General features: G+C 35.2%; 1 protein-coding gene across 8 annotated transcripts in view; it reads right to left on the bottom strand.

The window, feature by feature from the left end:
• LOC128993607 (uncharacterized) overlaps positions 1–21,064 on the bottom strand; it is a 76,619-nt gene that overhangs the window by 33,427 nt on the left and 22,128 nt on the right. For 4 of the 8 annotated variants that reach the window (XM_054417598.1, XM_054417601.1, XM_054417603.1 and 1 more), the window contains exon 2: positions 11,244–11,334. The exons of the other annotated variants lie outside the window; for them this stretch is intronic. The gene's annotated coding sequence lies outside the window, so the exon portion shown is untranslated. The remainder of the gene's footprint in view (positions 1–11,243; positions 11,335–21,064) is intronic. 8 annotated transcript variants of the gene reach the window in all.

The following is a 21,064-nucleotide window of genomic DNA, read 5'->3' as shown; positions in this document are numbered from 1 at the left end:
GACAAAGTAGGTAGAAACTAAATAAAACTAAAAGTAAGACAAAGTAAGACATTTGCTGGAAAGGTGGGCCAAGTAGAAGCTCCTGCAACTTCACACAATGAGTCATGCAGAGCCTGCTGCATAGTTATGTCGCGGCAACAGCCACAGTCTGAATTGGATCACATGTCGTCAGGACGGGTAGTAGCCCCATTACGAACGCTCCCTCCCCTCCAGTTATCGAAACTGAAAACGTACTCACTCTGAAAACGAACGCTCTTGTGTGTATAATGTGTTTACTATGAACAGCTGTAATTAATACAAATTGTTCGTCTGAATCTTTTCTTCATAAGAAATACATTGGGATTTTGATGGCCATTGGGGCAAAGCCCGAGGACCTTTATTACAGGAATTTGTGAAAGGGGGCGTCTACACAACAAATACTTAATTTTGACACATTGTTTGTAAAAATCCGCCCATTATTAATGGAGGAGTAGTGTTTCGTAGAAATCGCCTTCACGTATTATATCTAAGGATCCAAGGAAGAACATAAGTCTACTACTTGGAAGACCAAGTAATGAATGGCATATCCAGACCGGGATCTATATTAGAAAGGCACGGGATGTAAGAGAATGGTAAGCCAGAATCACCTAGCCAAGGTTTCAGTGGCCATGGAGGTAAGGTAAAGTATTGATAGTATTCAATGAAAGGTATTCGTTATGTAAAGCTATTGTACTCAAAAACGGTGTTTGTGAATCGGCCGCCAATATCACTTCAAGGCTATTCAAATCAACACAATTGCTGTTTTGTTGTAAAATTATAGGATTTAAAATGTATATCTTATAGGCCTATGAACAGATGAAAAAAGTTGTTGTCACTTGACATTTGTTTACATGATTTTCCCCGTTGAAACTTTCAGAATTTGTTTCTATGCGTGTAAACTAGCTGTTCTAAATTATATTTGTTTTAATTGACTACTTGATTCCCGTGCGTTAGTTTATTTAAAATTACTTACATACCAGAGTAATAGAGTATTTCTGTAATGCATGGTGTGCTCTTTGGACTTTTTGTTTGCGAGTCAAGAGGAAATGCATCTTTGTTTTTGTAAGTTTTAGCTTTGACTACACAGTCAATGGTTTTAGTGACTTGGCCAATTGTCAATGACCGGACAGATCAATAAAATGTAGAATATTCTACCAGTGAAATAAAATCACAATATAAAAATAATCTGAGAATTGCAGGGGTGGACGGATAACCAGACCCGGACTGGGACCATGTGTTGCCCTCAGCTATATGCTGTGGAGGTAAGGGGCCATTTACAGGGGGATTATTTTTTGATTAGATTCATTGTAAACAAGTTTTTTTCTCACTATTTTGTCATTTATAAGAAGGAAGAAATTTAGATAGTTATTTATAAAAATTTTAGAGTATTTACTTAGCCTATTATTTTTTATTCAGATCAACTTTATTATTTACCAGCTGTGTGCCCGTTCTACGCACGGGGATCTTATAGTAGTCAGTTGAAACCTTCTTATATTAAGATTAAGAACAGCAGTTAGTTTGCATATTTGCAGATATGCTGGCAAAACTATTATATATAAACCTTTGCAAATACAGTATCTGACAGTTCAAGCCAAAATAAATGCTTCGCAATTAAATGTCACCCGGATCGTGTTGGTCCATATGTCCAATGATTAAACTAAAAAAAGGTTTTATAGATCCATGAAGCGTAGCCCTAAAGTATGCCTATAATTGAAAGTTACTTTCCACAATGGTTAACTTAAACGTATTTAAAGTACTACCTCAAACTCGCCATTTAACACTTTATCCGGTTGACATTTTCAGTATCAAAGGTGCTCTTGTCCATTACGTGAAACACTGAGAAATAAGGACATTAATGCATTACCAACAGACATACACACAACAATCCAAAAAAGGCCACGAACTATCGATACATAAACAATGTAAAGGCGTAAACAATTCATGATGGTTTGCCCAACAAATGTTTTACTCAAATGGGTTATCATTTTCTTAGCATAGGTACCGGGTAAGCTAAGATTTTGGAATCCAGACAGAAAAAGCAAAACTTATACAGAGTTAAGACATCAATTAAATTGAATACGGACGGCTCTAATAAATAAGGTGCAACACCAACGATAACTAATTTGTAAACTACAGTGATGTGTTGGTATCTACGTAAAAATGATTCTGGCAGCTACCAACGGTTCTAAGGAAAAGAACCAGTACCTACCAAAAGCCAACGTTTACAGTTAAGAATTATAGTACATCCGACCAATTAAATGCATTAATATCTAGTCTCGAGGTTATTGATCTCTTGGTTTTGGATTTTCTCGTAAAAAGTTATAACGTAAACTTATCGGTGTCAGTTTGAAAAAAAAAAACAACCTTATCCAAACAACTTTTTGTTATTTAATAGATTACGCATTCTCTAAACAATGATTAGTATATCTATTAACATTAGAAGGAAATGTGACGAAAATCACACAATTTTGGGGTTTTGGTCATTTTGTAATTATATTTCTTAAGTAGGTAGGCCATGTATTCTATGGAAAAGTACCAGTATCAAGGAGCGTCGTCGAAAAGGTTGTTATGAATAAATATGTAGGCTTACGTACCCAAGATATGAGCTATGGGCCTATTGGCTGTATGGCAGCGATTGCATCACACGGTGAGTAGAAACAGAAAGTGACACATTGGAAAAGCGAGTTTAGCACTTCCTCTGTTAAACCTCTGTTACAATAACCCACTGCAGTTGTGATTTTTTACTTTACACTTTACACAACCACCATTGAAGCGCCGTCAATGAGTGGAAACCTTTTTTGTAAGCTATTGGCGACGATCATTTCAGTGTCCCAGCCCTATACAACACTTTTCATTAACCGTTTTCATTTACGGTTACACTATTACACTATATTATTGCACTTGCGATTAATTAAATCTGTTATGTAAGAAAAACGTTTTTAATCTCACTTGGTTGGGATTTTCTTTCAAAACGTGATTTGAAATGGTTGCGGTATTTGTAAACAACATTTGTAAACATATCAGTGACAGCTAGAAAAAATAATCTTGATCCGAACAGCTGTTCGTTATTTCATAAACGATTATGTGATAAAAATTGAATGAAAATTTGACAAAAATCGCACAAAACTGCATTTTTGAACGTCCGTAATTTTATTTACAAAGTAGTGAGGCTATATTTTAATCACTAAAGACACTCTCGCCAATCCAGTGAATACATTAAAATGACTTGGATCTTGATAGGTACTCTGGTTTTCACGGAGAAGATTGCGTAAAATGCCATCTTGAGTGTTACAGTCAGAGGGAAAGACAGACAGACAGAAATAGAGATAAGACTCGTTTCTGCTTCTTTAATGTATAAAACGTAAAAATATATAATTCTGAGCAATGTACAGACAAAACTCTAATTTTATTTATATAGATTTGAAAAAATATTTACATTATTTTTAGGATACTACAACAATACAATACACATGCTGTAGAAGTGGCAATAACTGTTATAACGGGGTTCAAATTAAAGTGCTATTATTCACACCAAAGTTAATAAATTGTGTCATTTGTGTGATAATAATAATCACAAAAAGATTTTAGGGATTTTAAAAATAATACTGACAAGACAAAGACTGTATTCATCAGTATTCAGTAGTAGGCCTACTTAACAAAAAGCAAAAATAATGAACTATAAATACACATAACATGAGTCATAATACATGGAATATTCACAAAAATTACACACACATTCACAATAAGCACTGTCTACAAGCTGAACATTTGCTCACAAACGCATACATATATATTGCCCAAAAATCTGGTAGGCTGTATCATAGATAAACATGCTCCCTAGATTTCTCATCCTTATGGATCAGCTGAGGACAATTTTACTATTAGTTCTGTGCTCTGTCCGGTGTATTATAGAGGTCGTGTTTTGTAACAATTTGTTTCTTGTTACTTCAGCTATTTAAAAACTCAAAACGATGTAATCATAAACAAAAACTCGTCCCATAGTTATATAACTGAACAGTAAAGCAAAAATCACAAAATTAACCCTAAAATAGTAGGAACTAAATTTTGTCGACACTACTGATCAGTGTTACCAACATGAACCAGTTGTACAAGAATTTATTCCACTTTTGTCGGCTAGTCTAAGGTTGTATTTACCATTTATAACCAAATTGTATTTTGTTGTTTAAATCCCAACTGCTTGTATTTTGCCATGTAGTTGGCCTTCTGCTGAGTCTGACAAAATAGTCTTCTTCTTTAGTTGGGCTTAGTAACCGAGATTTATTTTTAGTAACTAAAATAATAAACTATTATGTTCTAAAATACCCCCGCCGCAGCAATACTGCAGACTAAGCAAATTTCAACTTGTCTGATTACATTTTTACTCAAATATTTCCATAAATAAGACATATTTATTCCCTATTTAAATAACATTAGATTTAACGAGTGCTTAGGTTTGCTGCTACGGGGAAGGTAAAGGTGTTTTTTGACCATACGTCAATAGTATAGGATGAAATAAACAAATTTGCCAAATTTTATCAATATACATCCATAAACAAGTAAACTACAACAATTGTCATTTTCTCTTCGCTGGTTGTCTGACATGGGTCAATCCATCTGAAGTGATCCAATGAAGGTTGCTTGACCATTTTGTATTTTCATAATTTTTTTATATGTTATTACCCTTATAATTATGACCTCAAAACCGTTTTTAAAATATTTTTATCTAGTTCCGTTTAGAAGTTGCGGCCATTTTTGTCAGGCCGCGCACGGCGTTTTTGGGCTTTGCAGGCATCAGCGATAAATTAAATATCTTTTTACAGAATAGAGCTAGAACAATGAGACTTGTAACATTATTTTCAGTGAAGTCCCCTCTATATATAAGGTCCTTTAAACATTTTCTCAAAAAACAATCACTAATGCCTTAAAATATTCATCTTATTTTGAAAATATTTTTCAACAAAGTGCTGCTCTTTTTAAAGCCTAGTTTTACATAGAAGGAATAAAGTACCATAGCTAATGATTTTTATCCTGCAAGGTATGGTAAAATACTTGCATATGTCATAATAATAAGTCTGAATTCAGTCTCCTTAACTTTTTATAAGCTACTAAAAATTTAAATTTTCCAATTTTTCATAAGTTTGAAGTGCATCATTTCTGGTGGGGCAAACTATAAAAATCCAAATTTTATATATGTGATGTGCCTATATAGTAGGAACATACAGCAAAAATTTCAATGTTGGTATTTGATCCTAAGCCGAGATATACAATTTTGAATTTAAAGGAAATTTCAACTTTTGCGCCAGCTTAATCACCAGATTTAAGTGGTATAGAAAATCTATACATAATATAGTTACAATGCAATAGTAAACTTGTTACATAATTAAAAGCTAGAATATGTACAGGAAAAAAGATCAAGGACCAAAGTGGTTATAAATGGAAATAAAATGTAAAAACCAAAGCATTTTGTTCCATCTTAAGGATTTACAGTCAATGGTTCTATGTAACTTAAATGGACTGGATTTACTTAGCTTTTAAGAAGACTCATCCAGAGTGTCAGTGTCATAGCCTACATATGATACATTACAAAAACTTTGGCAGATCAAAATTTTGTGAGCTGCGGCCTAAGTGGTGAATTTTGGCTGGACCCTCAGGTACACATTCTGTGCATGTGCTTGTGTACCACCAATATGTAAATTTTATGATTGATGATGCCACTACAAAGAGTAACTGGAGACTGGAGTTAATAGTATGTGACACTAATTAGTATGACTGTATGGTTATGGGCTTTTTATTACTGTGATCATTTCTCCTCGGTCTGTTGTAACTCACTGCTTAAACTCGATACTATCTGGTTGATCCTTCTATGAATCCATCAACATTTCAAGTAGAGTTCCTGTTCCTGGACACTGTTTCCACCATACAGCCATACCTACCCATAAGTGTCAAATGCTATTAACTCCAGTTACTGTTTGTAGTTAACATTAAGTTTGGCACCATCATAATTTATTTTACATATTGGTGGTACACACATACACACGGAATGTGTACCTGAGGGTCCAGCCAAAATGCACCACTTAGGCCGCAGCTCACAACATTTTGATCTGCCAAAGTTTTAATAATGTAACATATGTATAACTCTGACACTCTGGGTGAGTCTTCTTAAACACAAAATACCGTCCATTTAAGTTACATAGAACCGTTGACTGTAAATCCTTAAGATATAACCGAACGCTTTTGTTTTTATATTTTATTTCCATTTATCGTGATTGTAAAGAGTGGACCTTGTCCTGTCGAGAGTGTCAACGGTCAAAAATTACTCGTCATGTTCAAACACCTATCAACGATTTCCCTTTGCCAAATTGTAGATTTGAACATATTCATGTGGATATCATCGGCCCATTACCCCAAGTTGGAAATCTTTGTTACTTTGTTTTTATATTTTATTTCCATTTATAACCACTTTGGTTCTTGATAATTTTTTTCTGGACATATTCTAGCTTTTAATTATGTAACAAGTTTACTATTGCATTGTTACTATATTGTGTATAGAAATCTGGTGATTAAGCTGGCGCAAAAGTTGAAATTTCCTTTAAATTCAAAATTGTATAACTCGGCTTTGGATCAAATACCAACATTGAAATTTTTGCTGTATGTTCCTACTATATAGGCACATCACTTATGTAAAAATTGGATTTTTATAGTTTGCCCCACCAGAAATATTGCACTTCAAAATTTTGAAAAATTGGAAAATTTAAATTTTTAGTAGCTTATAAAAAGTTAAGGAGACTGAATTCAGACTTAATATTCTGACATATGCAAGTATTTTACCATATCTTACAGGATAAAAATCATTAGCTATGGTACTTTATTCCTTCTTTGTAAAACTAGGCTTTAAAAAGAGCACTTTGTTGAAAAGTATTTTCAAAATAAGATGAATATTTTAAGGCATTAGTGATTGTTTTAGAGAAAATGTTTAAAGGACCTTATATATAGAGGGGACTTCACTGAAAATAATGGTACAAGTCTCATTGTTCTAGCTCTATTCTGTAAAAAGATATTTAATTTATCGCTGATGCCTGCAAAGCCCAAAAACGCCGTGCGCGGCCTGACAAAAATGGCCGCAACTTCTAAACGGAACTAGATAAAAATATTTTAAAAACTGTTTTGAGGTCATAATTATAAGGGTAATAACATATAAAAAAATTATGAAAATACAAAATGGTCGAGCAACCAAGTATTTTTATATTGGATCACTTCAGATGGATTGACCCACATTGAATATGTATATTGTATATTGTGCAATACTGCTGTACTCTCTAAATTTTCTTATGTTGGACTTTTTCAGTGGGATTTATGTGCTAGCCGGGTTTTGTGCGTTAATGCAAGCATATACGTAGCTATTCTTTATGTTACTGCTTATGGTCAAATTTCATCCAATGATTTTTGCATTATAGTTATTCCTATCCACCTTCCGTATCGAGTAATCAGCTGATATGATAGAGCATCACTTTGCCGTTGTCTGCTAAGTGGTAACCACAACACAAGTCACCGCGCAGACGATGTATTACACTTCAACAGCGTAACTCAACTTACAATGCAGAAGGTTGGTATTTTGAGCTTTTATATGAACGGCAAGAACAAACAGTTGTTGGACACGGTTCTCTAGTTTGGAAAATGTAAACCAAACATTACTAAGAACTTATGATAACTTCTAACAAGCAACAACATTTTTTTGGAAATTGTAAGCGAGAAGGGGCCCTCCGGGATCGCGGACCTAGCCAGTCCAGGCCTGCGGATAACAGAGACTGATGGTTATAAAGGTGACGTTTAATTGAGGTTCTACTGAACTTTATACTCTGCCTGACACACCAGTGGGCCCAGGCATTATACACAATAACTAGTCAAAGAGTATAAAATGCTATTGTTATTACTCCATTTCATACTTTGCCTAAAAGCTTCATATATATTGTATAGAATGTCTTTATTAAACAGGGCTGTAACAATCTACCCAGAATAAATGGCATACAGTAATGAATTTTATTCCAGTAAGGCCTGATGAGACATACACATACAAACTAAAATGGAAAATGGAAGAAAAAAAGGAAAATTACGATGTTTAAGTGTTATTTTATTACACACAAAATGTATCACTAAACAATCAAAAGTTGAGTATACAATAATTGGATAGCAATAAACATAATTAATGTCACAGTTGCTGATTATTATTTTTACATTAGCAATGTTTTAAACAAATATTTATGAAATTAGGCACCAGAAATCATCACAACAATAAAGGCCAAGCATCAAATAACTATCACAATTATAATGTGTGTGTATCACACAAAATAAAACAATCCATCTAACTTGTATTTGTCAAAGATTTAGATACAGTACTAATTATTTTAGCATCAAATCCTAAATAGATGTATGGAGTGCACATACAATGTGGCTAATATATGACTGCCTATACTTGGGGGAGACATATTAAAATTGGTACAATTTCTGAGCTACGTAAAATCACCAGTACAACTAATTGTTCATAAAACATGTACAGAATTTAATCTTTGTCTATAGATTAAAACATTTTAGAAATTGGGATTTTGACTCTTGTTATAAATTTATTACTAAAATGCAGGTCAACAAATATGATAATTTTTTAATTAGAGTAAAAAAGATTTGACAAACTAACTGTGTTCATAAGCTTTGTTCTTTGAAATATTTTCAAACATAACTGTCAAAAGCCACAAATATTGGTCAACATACTTTTATAGTCACTTGCAATAATTTGCTACAGAAATGCCACTTAAAATACAGCACTTTGCCTCTGCTGTTATCTTTAAAGTATTGACAAAATTTTGGTTTTGAAACTCAGTAAACACAGAACATTAACAGTTACACACAACACACAGTTATTTATGGAAGCTTAACAAAATATAATGGTTACCACTTGGTTATTTATACATCTCCTGATTCCAACACTTAGAACCAAATGAAGTTAGTGTAAGTCTCCAAATAAAAAAAAATAAGAACAAAGACAATATTTTCAGATATGACTTCTAACTTACTGTTATCACTTTGATACAGTATCTGAGTCTAAATGGGATGTTTGACAAAATTAATTTAAAATGTTCAAGGTTGAGAAACTATAGGCCTAACACTCAAAATTTACCCGATGAGTTAATGTTACAAATGTAAAAGAAAATAAAACAATTGGTGTTTTATTTGTCAGTATCTAATTAAACACAACTTAGCAATAGTTTTACGATATTTTATGATATGGAATTCCCATTTTCGGGTATGGTTTGATCCAGATTAAGCGCTAGAAGTTAAGAAAATAAGTACACAAATTGGAACTTCCCAGCACTATCCTTTTTTTATCCTCGTCTTGTTTTCATCTACATCTCTTACAGCAACATATAGAACACATCAGGTTCTAGGTCTCGAAACACCATGGCACATTCTCACAACTAAGTTATTAACTTTAAATAAGTACATACACAGAAGTATATTACAAGTAACAAAAATCATAGTCAATAGTGTTAGGGACACTGTACACCAATAGATTGAATTACAAAACATTATGTTGTATTGGATCAATCAACAAAGAAATGTTGTCATATTATACTAATTTCAATAAAAATAAGCAGCATCTTGAGGTTTGCTTGGAGCAATTTGGGTTTTTGCCAAAATTAAATTGTAGATTCAATTACATGGTCCTCAATCAGGACGAGATATAAAGCTAAGGAATACATGTTCATTTACTCTCATTAACCTGTACCAATGTCCAACTAAGAGTAACTAAGGCCATTCATTTCAATCTTCAGGCCCTAGTGGATCTGTAGTTTAACAACTACAATAACATTGTTGTCTTTAACAAATCCGTTATCTTCATTGAGTAGAGCATTCCAGCTATAAAACTGTGTATATCCTTGACTATAATTTAACAAACCAAACGTAGTGGTAGACTTAAATTTTAGATCAGGTTTTTTACACTGATTTATTAGACTTAACTCAAGATCGCTGTGACAGTTAAATTGTTCAGTTTTGCCATTGCACCCAACATATACTTCAAAATACTCATTCTGTTCCACCTTAATCCTACCAACCAAGAGATACCAAAAATGCCCAGCCCAGGGATGAGTTTGAGAATATTGTCTTTTCCCCTGCTCAAGGTTTGCCAAACTAACAGAGACACTAATATGTGTTAAATGAGGATTGCAAAGATACTGACAACTGTTTATACAGTGAGATGGGGGATATCTATCAGAGCGATTTCTTGTAACTGTATTCAAATATTCTATGTCATGGGGATTGCCTGATACCAACGAACTGCAAATAGCATGTATTTCTTCTTTGTTAAGAATTTCTGTAGAAACAACACTGTCCCAAAATTCATTTTTTTTCATAGACAAAAACCTTATGTATTTTAAACATTCAAAAATGTACTGACGAAGAACGTTTCCTTCCACTGAATTAGTTTTTGATTTGGCCCATTTCAAAACTGCATTCCAAAGTTCAATTTCTTCGACTGGAATATACTCCAATTGCAGGATCCACTTTATCACACTGTTATTAACCTCCAAAAATCTAGCATCACTTACTAATCTTTCCAGATTATACATCACAATTGAAGCCATTTTGCTCTCGAGACTTGTTGTTATACAACAGACTGGGTGGGAAAGAGCAACAAATATGTTCTCAAATGAAAGTGTATCTTTCATATCTTTAATTAATTCATTCTTCAAATCATCTACCAAGTACTTTTCATAAACATAGAGAAGTTTTGCCTTTTCCTGAAAAGTAAGCTTAGGTATTAATAGATGACTTGCTCCATAGATACAAATTAAAAAGTTTCTGAATGTTTCTGGTTCCACATCAGTCACTCGGACATCACCCTTTTCAGCCATTTTGCCAACGCCTAACATGGATCTTAAAGGTTTACTACAACCCTTTAGAATCTCTCTAATAGCTCCAATCCTCTTTTTTGGGCCACTATCACAGCCAAGGACAAAGAAACAGTCATGTTTTGCTTTGCTAAGCCAGTATTTTACACGACTTGGTAATTGTGAATCTTCCATTTTTTGTATGCGGTTTTGTACTTAACAATTCTAACAATTTAAGTGGACATTGTTTGCTAATATTTATGTGGTTTATAATCTCAACACTATGGATTTTGCTAGTTGGTGTGAAAAATAAATGATTGCTTCAATTATTAAGGTGCTTACAATTGACGTGTTGATGCTGATGGGCAACACCTTCAGACTTATTTTTCTCTCAATGATGATGTCTTGGTTTTTTTTTGTTCCACATATATATCTGTAACAATCATAGATATTTGTTAGTCCCTTTTGCCATTCATGCATGCCTTTTTGTACCGTCTGAATGATTTTTTAGTGTGTATACACTCTTAAAACTACCTTCTACTGCAGTCCAACCACGGCCTTTGAAGTGGTAATGTCGCAAGAAGTGTTGTTACAGCTGTTTTGTTTGGAGGCAGCTGAGCTAATGGCATTTGTGTATTTTTTAAGGATACGAAAGCTTTGTTACTGAGCTATGAAAACATTGACTCTGTTTTAAATGTACACAAATAGAATTCCAATTTATATTGTTTTGGTCAATTCAATATGTTTTATTTTCCTTCAATCTTTTAGCGAATTTCCCTATAGGGAAGTAGCTATTACCGTAGGTCTCATGGTAAGACCTAAGCCCGGGACCGATTTACTTTTTCATTTTGATGTCCCCAGAGGCCAAAAACACCATTTGTTCAAATTTTTATATATCTATATAGCCTATATATTTATACAATTGTTTAGATAAAGGGCTACTATTATAAATAATGAAGAAAGCATATTAACTCAGTACCTGAAATTATTTTTATTATAAAAAATAAAAATAATTTCAGGGTACTGAGTTAATATGCTTTCTTCATCTATCTATCTATACTATTATAAGAAAGAGGTGGTGTCTGTGTGTATGGGAAAAGTAAACGCGAAAACTACTGGTCGGATCGGGCTGAAATTCGGCATGATGATAGCTCATATTCCCGATTAACATATAGGCATATTTTTATCCCAAAAATCCTTCCGGGCTCCGCCCCAGTGGCTCTGGAGCAAAGGTTCCCATGTTAACCTTATGAGAAATGGAATTAATGAATCTTAACAGCTGTTTCAATTAAACAAGTTGGTTCTGTTCTATGATTTTCAATAGCATTAAAGTTACAAGGATTACCAACAGGGTGCAGCACTAGCATTATTTCTTTTACATTTATGACAACAGCTAATTTGCAACCAAAAGGTGAGTGAGCGTAGCGAACGAACTTCAACCTGGAGGCGAGTGAGCGTAGCGAACGAGCTAACCTGAAGGCAAGTGAGCGTAGCGAACGAGCTAACCTGAAGGAAAGTGAGCGCAGCGAACGAGCTCCAACCTAAAGGTGAGTGAGCGTAGCGAACGAACTTCAAAAAGAACCGAAATTTCTTAAACTATGTCCTCACTCATAACTGCTATAAGCATTTGATACTTATATGCCAACCCCGTACGAAGGACGGGTACTCTGCTAGTTATATATATATATATATATCCATCCGCACGATAACTTGAGTAATTTTTGTCCGATTTTGATAAAATTTGGTTTGAAGGTGTAAGGTGGGATAAACTTGAATGAGTTCGCGAACCAGCATGATCGGACTATGGGAAGGGGGGTTTATGGGGGGTTTTATGGGGTAAAATAGGTTTTTCCCATTTTTTACCCTAAAAACACAAAATTTCACAATTCCTTTTTAAACCATTTTGTAGAGTTTAAAAAAACAAATAATTTAATATATTGAAGCGTTATTATGCGCCTAATTGTTACAGAGAAAATTCAAAAAAATTGTTATTTTAAAATTCCCATGTTATTCTTAAGGAGAATAAGTCAACTGTTGCAGTTTGCTTGTTTATGAACATATTTTGATCAAATGTGGAAGATACATTAATTTCTTACTAAACTATAGTAAATTTTAATATTTTACATTAAAAAAAACTTTTTTACCCTCCCTGTTGCAGCAAACCTAAGTACTCATTAAACTAATTCTCTTTAAATAAGGGAATAAATGTGATATTTTTAAGGAGACATTTTAGTTTAAATCCAATCAGGCAGATGGAAATTCGCTAAGTCTGCAGGTTTGCTGCGGCGGGGGTATTAATAAATTTATATTCATAAATTTAAATGTATAATACGCAAATTAATGAGCTGGCGTCACCTGTGGGCCATGTTATCTTATATGACATCTGGTGCTGAACAACACTACTTGCGACATTGACAATTCTACCAGGCTGCGGCCTGGAGTTAAAGGTGGCCGTGGTCCAACACTCCTACACATGAGATACGATAGTGTGACAGTTAAGCCAATAGACAGATAATAGAAATCCTGTTATAAACCTGTACAGTAAGTTGATTTGAAAGATTTTGAAAAAAATAAACTCTGTACAAATGCATAATACATATCTTATGAATAAAAACTTGACAGGATATTTTAAATTCACAATTACCCTGAATCAACCACTTGACGGATATTTATGATTTATGTGTTAAAATGTTGAGTGCAATTTAATATTTGCCACATGTCTGTTTTTTAACGTTATACTTCATTGATGAATACCAGATGGTTAAATGGTTAAAATGTGTTGTTATAAATAATAATAGTCTGATCTATGTCTTCCTTAGAGTCGGGACCACATAAGTTTGCAGTTGAGGGAGGAGCCTATTTACCATATGGGTTTGAATGAACCAATGAGAACCGTGCGGTGTTGCCAAATCTAATAATACCAGCTGAATTTAAAATATTGCTTAGTATATTTTATTAGTCCGATGTGGCAACGTTGCACTAGCCTTGTCTTGTGATTGGCTGTTACCAACTGCAAACTTACGTGGTCCCGACTATAGTTGGTTCAATTTAATGTGTTGAGTTTAATAATTCAGTTTGCCCTTGTATTTTAATGAGCTAGGTATTTTAATTTAGTGTCCAGGGAAACCACATATTTACAGGTTATGGGCCCAGGGCTGTTTAAATACGGAATTTGTTAATATTTTTTACCTGGCTAATCAAATTGAATTAATATGGCAACTGAACATGAAAAGTATCGAATACCATTGTTTGATGGAACCAATTTCAGCAATTGGAAATTTAGAATTGAAACTCTGTTGGAGGAATTAGAATTATTATCTTTTGTAAAGGAATCTTATGTTACCAAAGTTGAATTTCTGGATAAAGACACAGATGAACAACGAAAGAGGAAGGAATCAAGGTTGTTGGAATTAGCGAAACAAGATCAGAAGTGCAAGTCGCAGATTATACAGCGTATTGCCGACAGCCATTTGGAATATGCAAAAGACAAGGCAACTGCTTTTGAACTATGGTCATCTCTCTGCAACACATTTGAAAGGAAAGGAATTGCTAGCCAACTTCTACTAAGGAAGCAGTTACTAACAATGAAGTTTGATGCGAAGAATGACGTTTTAAATCGTCACTTTCTGAAATTTTACAAAGTCATAAGAGAGTTACGTTCTACAGGAGCAACTGTTGAGGAATCTGACATTGTTTGCCACCTATTACTGACCATGCCCAAAGAATATGACGTCGTTGTCACGGCCATAGAGACTCTATCAATGAAGGACTTATCTCTAAGCTTTGTGAAGGTCAGACTGCTGGAAGAGGAGACAAAGAGGAGGGGCGTTGGAAAAATTGAATTTGATTGTACATCACCACCTACTGTGCTGTTTGGTATTTTTATAATTGTTATCATATGTTGCATATTTGATGTTTGTTTTTATTGTATTGTTGTTTTGAGCTTGAAGACTTACTTTTGGGATCTTGGCTAATAAAGTATCTATGTTTAACTGTGGTGTGAGTTTTACCTTTCACTTCATGGTGTCAGGTTAAATAAACTTTTGTGGAGAAGAAAGAACTAAGAATGGCTGAAGCAGTGAGTAGTACAGTTAGTACAGTTCAATACCAACTTGTCACACCTGAACCTTTCAATTTCAGGGAACCTTCTGAATGGCCTAGATGGATAAGAAAATTTGAAAGGTTTAGATTAGCTTCAGGATTAGACAGTAAGAGTGGGGAAAATCAAGTTAATATGCTTTTATACTGTCTAGGAGATGAAGGAGAAGACCTTCTAACATCTTTCGGATTAAAAGATGAAGAATTACAGAGTTATTACACTGTCAAGGGTAGATTTGAGTCTTACTTAGGTTTCAAAATCAATATTGTATATGAGAGAGCTAAATTTCTAAAAAGACGTCAGTCTGAGGGGGAACCTGTTGATTCTTTTATAAATAGTTTACACAAACTGGCAGAGCGATGTAAACTTGGGGAATTAAAAGATGAACTAATTAGAGATTTGATAGTAATTGGGGTAAATGATGATAAACTTTCTCAAAATTTACAGTTGGATGAAAAATTAACCTTGAGTACAGCAATTTTGAAAGCAAGACAAGCAGAGAGTTTAAAACAACAACAAAAAGTAGTGAGGGAATCACCAGAAATTGAGTTTGTCAATAAGGGGATTAATCAACCCACTAAACATCGGTTTAGGGACAGTTCTTGCAATAAAAGTCAAGAGCAAAGCTTTTCAAAGAAAGGTAAATGTAACAAATGTGGATTTGTTGGGCATCACAATAGCAATGATCGTCCTGCCAATCAGTCTACATGTTTCAGATGTGGAATAAAGGGACACTATGTGAGATGTTGTACCAAAGGATTTGAAGTGAAAGGTAAAACTCACACCAGAGTTAAACATAGATACTTTATTAGCCAAGATCCCAAAAGTAAGTCTTCAAGCTTAAAACAACAATACAATAAAAACAAACATCAAATATGCAACATATGATAACAATTATAAAAATACCAAGGGTTTGGTCTGACGTTCAAAAGAGTGCTTGGGATAATTTCTTCAAATCCAGTTCTGGTGTCTTACAACAAAAATTGTAAAACCAGAGTTGCAGCTGATGCCTCGTCATTTGGCCTAGGAGGGGTGATTGAACAATTTGTGGATGGAAAGTGGAAACCAATCACCTATGCATCGAGATCTTTATCACCGACAGAGATGCGTTATGCACAGATAGAAAAGGAGGCACTGGCACTGACTTGGGCATGTGAGAGATTTTCACAGTATGTTTTAGGAACCGAGTTTGAACTTATGACTGACCATAAACCTTTAGTTCAGGTGCTTGGAAGTAAACAAATCGCTAGTTTATCGGCAAGACTTCAGCGGTTAAGAATGAGAATGGCTTGTTTTAGATATAAAGTAACATATATGTAAGGAAAGGTGTAAGAGATCTCTCACAGCTTGATCAAAATGACAAAGTTTGGATTCCAGATTTAAAACGTTATGGACATGTTGAGAATAAATCAAATCATCCTCGGTCCTACCTGATAAATACACAGGCAGGGAAGATCAGAAGGAACAGGAGACATATAATAGCTGTGCATAGGCCTATTGAAAATGGTGAAAATAGATTTGAACACCAATACCAAGAAGACCAAGGAACTGAAACTGATGCTGGACATAATTACAATAGCAATGAAAATGACAGACCTAAAAGAAGTGTAAAACCACCTCTTAGATACAGTGATTCAGATTTTTATAAATAAACTAAAAAAAAGAGAAAAGAGAAGATGTGCTGTTTGGTATTTTTATAATTGTTATCATATGTTGCATATTTGATGTTTGTTTTTATTGTATTGTTGTTTTGAGCTTGAAGACTTACTTTTGGGATCTTGGCTAATAAAGTATCTATGTTTAACTGTGGTGTGAGTTTTACCTTTCACTTCACCAACTGCCTTCCAGTCTCAACAAGGGAAAAAGACAAATTTTCCAGGAAATCAAGGAACTTCTGGCAACTCGTTCAATTTCACTTGTCACAGATGCGGAAAGCTTGGACACAAACGAGCTAACTGCAGAGTCAAATTACCACAGAACCCAGATCATTGTCTGATGAAAATCAAAGAATTTCTATACCAAATCTTGACGAAGAGGAAGAAGAAATTGAAGATCATAAGTGAAGAAGAAACAATAAGACACTCTACCAGAAAGAGGAATGTGCCAAGATACTTACAGGATTATGCAGTTCTTGCTCTGAATGTTGAATCCTTTGTCGATGATGTACCGCAAAGTTACAAGGATATTGCAGCACGTGATGATAAGGATCATTGGTATCAAGCTGTAAAGGAAGAACTTAACTCTATAAAGGAAAACAAAACTTGGACTTACACTGAACTACCACCTGGAAGGAAAGCTATCTCCAGTAAATGGGTTTTCAAATTGAAGAAAGACATGGACGGAAATATTGAAAGATACAAGGCAAGACTTGTTATCAAAGGATGTTCACAGAGAAAGGGTTTTGACTATGAAGAAACATATGCTCCAGTGGTTTGTCATGCAACAGTTAGGGTGTTGCTGGCTGTAGCAAATGAATGTGGATTAATTCTTGAACAATTAGACGTCAACAATGCTTTTCTTCATGGGGAGCTGAAGGAGGAAATATATATGTCCATCCTGAAGGAGTTGAAGGAACACCTGGCTCCGTTTGCAAATTGCAAAAGGCACTATCTGGCTTGAAACAGGCACCATTAGCATGGAATCAAGCTATTCATTCGTTTCTTATTTCTTGAGAAAGATGTTAGGATTTTTTTTGTTAATTGTGTCAAATGTAAAATTATTAAATTGAGGAGGGGTGTTGAGTGCAATTTAATATTTGCCACATGTCTGTTTTTTAATGTTATACTTCATTGATGAATACCAGATGGTTAAATGGTTAAAATGTGTTGTTATAAATAATAATAGTCTGATCTATGTCTTCCTCAGTTGGTTTAATTAAATGTGTTGAGTTTAATAATTCAGTTTGCCCTTGTATTTTAATGAGCTAGGTATTTTAATTTAGTGTCCAGGGAAACCACATATTTACATAAAAGAAAGATTATTTTGAAAGGAAATGTCAAAAGCCATAATTTTTGTTTAGGGTTTCAATGTCTTAGAAATTAAGTTTTAATTTTTGATGCTAACAATTAAAAGTTGTTTCAGTGCTAGTTTAACTAACAGCTGGATTCAAACTGTCATTCAAATGTTTATGTTATTGTTGTTTTTTTTTTTCTCCAGTAAAGGATCTGCGGTATCAGGAAATGTGTAATTTTAAACTGTACATCTCAAACACATGCATATAATCCAGTTTTGTTGTGAATTCAATCCGTGAAAGTATAAGTTTATGCTATGAAAATTTTAACTCATGTTTGGGAAATAATTTTTCTGCTAATTATCGCTTAATTGTTTAAGATATAAATGGTTTACGTGTTGATACTTATTTTTCTTGATGTTTGAATGTGTTTATGTAGGCATATCAAAATTTTAGTTAGTAATGAAAATGTTAACCAGTGTAGTTGGTCTCTAGAAAACTGTCTAATAATCTGCAAGGTGTCAGTAGAAACTAAAAATCAATTCATACCATACCATAGAGTATCGTACTATAGTAAGAGACTTAGTGCATAAGGTCAATGTTAATCGTAGGGTTTTTGAATGGAAGTTAATCTCACCCTAGTGATGTTATTAATGCTGCAAAGAGGATGAAAAACGGAAATAGTAAAGATATTTATAATTTATCAAATGATCTGGTTAAAAATATAATTCACAGTATTGCTCAACCGTTATCTTTCAGCTTTAACCAATGTCTGCAGCGAGACATTTTTCCTAGTAAATAAATTAAAAATCTCAAAAATATGCCCAATTTATAAGAAAGGCGTAAAAGACAAACCTGAAAGCTATCGACCTGTTTCGCTGATTCTTATTGTTGTCTAATTCTTTGTAATGTTAGTCTATGATCAAGTTAGTTATTTTTTAGAAGATTATAACCTTCTCAATTTGGTTTTCGAAAAGGAAAATCCACTATTGCCGTGGATCGGGTTGTAAGAGAAGTGCTCATGACTTTTGAGAACAAAGCCTATGCTCAGGTTACTATGTGTGATCTGAGCAGACTTTTGATTGTGTTGACCATGATTATCTGTTATTAAAACTTAACTACTACGGGTTTTCTGGTAATTCATTAACTTTATTTGAATCTTATCTTAAAATTGACTTCAAACTGTCTCAGTTTATGGTGAACATTCCAAGGAAATCTTGGTTCAATACGGAGTCCCACAATAAGAAATACGAATACACATATTGCGGGCTTAACGTGTTCTTTACAATAAAAACTTGGCGATTTTATAATAACTATTTATTTACACTAACTATTCTATATTTACAGATATTACAATTACCTAACACCTAACTAACCCTATCTAAACCTAGCTAATGTCTATTCTAATTTACAACGTTTCTACTTACAGCTAGCCTCTACAGGATTTATCACTACTTCTGTTACAACACTGTCACTACACTGTCACTAGTGTCACTACACTGTATCTACACCGTCACTACACTGTCACTGCCACTAGCACTAGCACTGGTCACTAACACCGACGGGCGCTTGCCGCGACGATTCTCGGAAGGCTCAGCTCAACTCAACTCAACTGCCGTGTGCCGGAAGACGGTCCCTTATATAAGTTTACCGTGGAATATTCTGGAGACCCCTAGTAGCCTAGACAAAGGTGTTTACAGATCACCGTGGAAGCTTCTGGTGGATGTCAAAGACCCTATTGACGTAGTCCGTTGACATGGGTCTATTGTCTTTCGTAGAACTCCGTGTTGACAAACAACCCTTTTGAGACGGCGCCTGGCTATTGTGTCGCGGGCTCCTGACTTGTAACACTACCCCCTCCTTAAGACTGTTCTGCCCCAGAACAGATTTCTCTCGAAGCTTGAGATCTTCTGGACCAATGTCTCCGGTCCCCCACGGGTTGAATACGCAGACCACAATGTCGATGCCAGTGTCCTCGAAAAGTTCCTGCACCATATTTCTTACAGTCTTCCATTCCAGTCCGTCGTAACCACATCCCAGCTTTGGAATAGCAAGCTTTTTGATTCCAATCTGAAGAAGTTTGTCTCGCAGGTCTTGCAGGCTTTTCTTCAACGATTCGTATGAGGGCTTCTGGCTTGACGATTCCTTCGTAACGAGGTAGAACAAATGCTGTCCATTGCGCTTCAGGTGAAGGGTGGTGCCAATGGCGGGTCTCCGACGCTCAAGATCTTCAGTCCCTCCAAACTTTTTCCTGAAGACTGTGGCTATACCTCGCGACGCTCTCAGGTCTTCTGCTACGCAGTGGGCCAAGGCATAATCCACTGGCAAGGTGAAGAGGTCCTTATATAACAGTTTCAATTCCGCCTTTCCACGTTTCTCGAGCACGACGTCTCTTGGTTCGGTTGAGATGTTGCGAACTTGTTGTTCATCTTGTTGGCCGTGATCTCCTTTGTAGGGTGCAAGCCTGTTGAAATGGACTATTTTGGGTTTGCCATTTGGTTGCTTCTTAATCCGGTAGATGACATCATTTAGACGGGAAATAACTTCATAGGGTCCTTCCCATGAGTTCTGGAGTTTAGGTGAATATCCACGACGCCTTCTGGGATTATGTAGCCACACGAGGTCTCCAGGTGTGAACCCTCCTCTCTCGGCCTTCACGTCGTACCTCTCCTTCATCCTGTCGCTTGCTCCAGATATGTTGCGACGGACTTTCTCATGTATCTCGTCCATCCTCTTCCGCAGATCAGATACGTAGTCCTCGCCAACCACACATTCATCTGGTTTCAAGCCATACTGCAGGTCACATGGAAGACGGAGCTCTCGGCCGAAAACTACGTTGGCTGGAGTCTGACCGGTGGTTTCGTTGACAGAACTCCTATACGCAAGTAGAAACAGGTGCAGGTATTGGTCCCAGTCCCGCTGATGTTCGGAGACAACTTTTGACAGATATCTTCCCATCGTCCTGTTCATGCGTTCTACCATGCCATCTGACTGTGGGTGCAGAGGTGTTGTTCGAGTCTTCCGGATACCAAGAACTTCACACATTCTGGAGAATACTGCTGACTCAAAATTTCTTCCTTGGTCAGAATGAAGTTCGAGTGGGACTCCAAATCT

This window comes from Macrosteles quadrilineatus, unplaced genomic scaffold (genome assembly GCF_028750875.1).
Source record: "Macrosteles quadrilineatus isolate MER2022 unplaced genomic scaffold, UCM_ALF_1.0 Scaffold_4__1_contigs__length_99947679, whole genome shotgun sequence".
In the NCBI taxonomy this organism is placed as follows: Eukaryota; Metazoa; Arthropoda; class Insecta; order Hemiptera; family Cicadellidae; genus Macrosteles; species Macrosteles quadrilineatus.
Note: the sequence above shows the minus strand (reverse complement) of the source record. Positions and strands in the feature narration are given on the sequence as shown.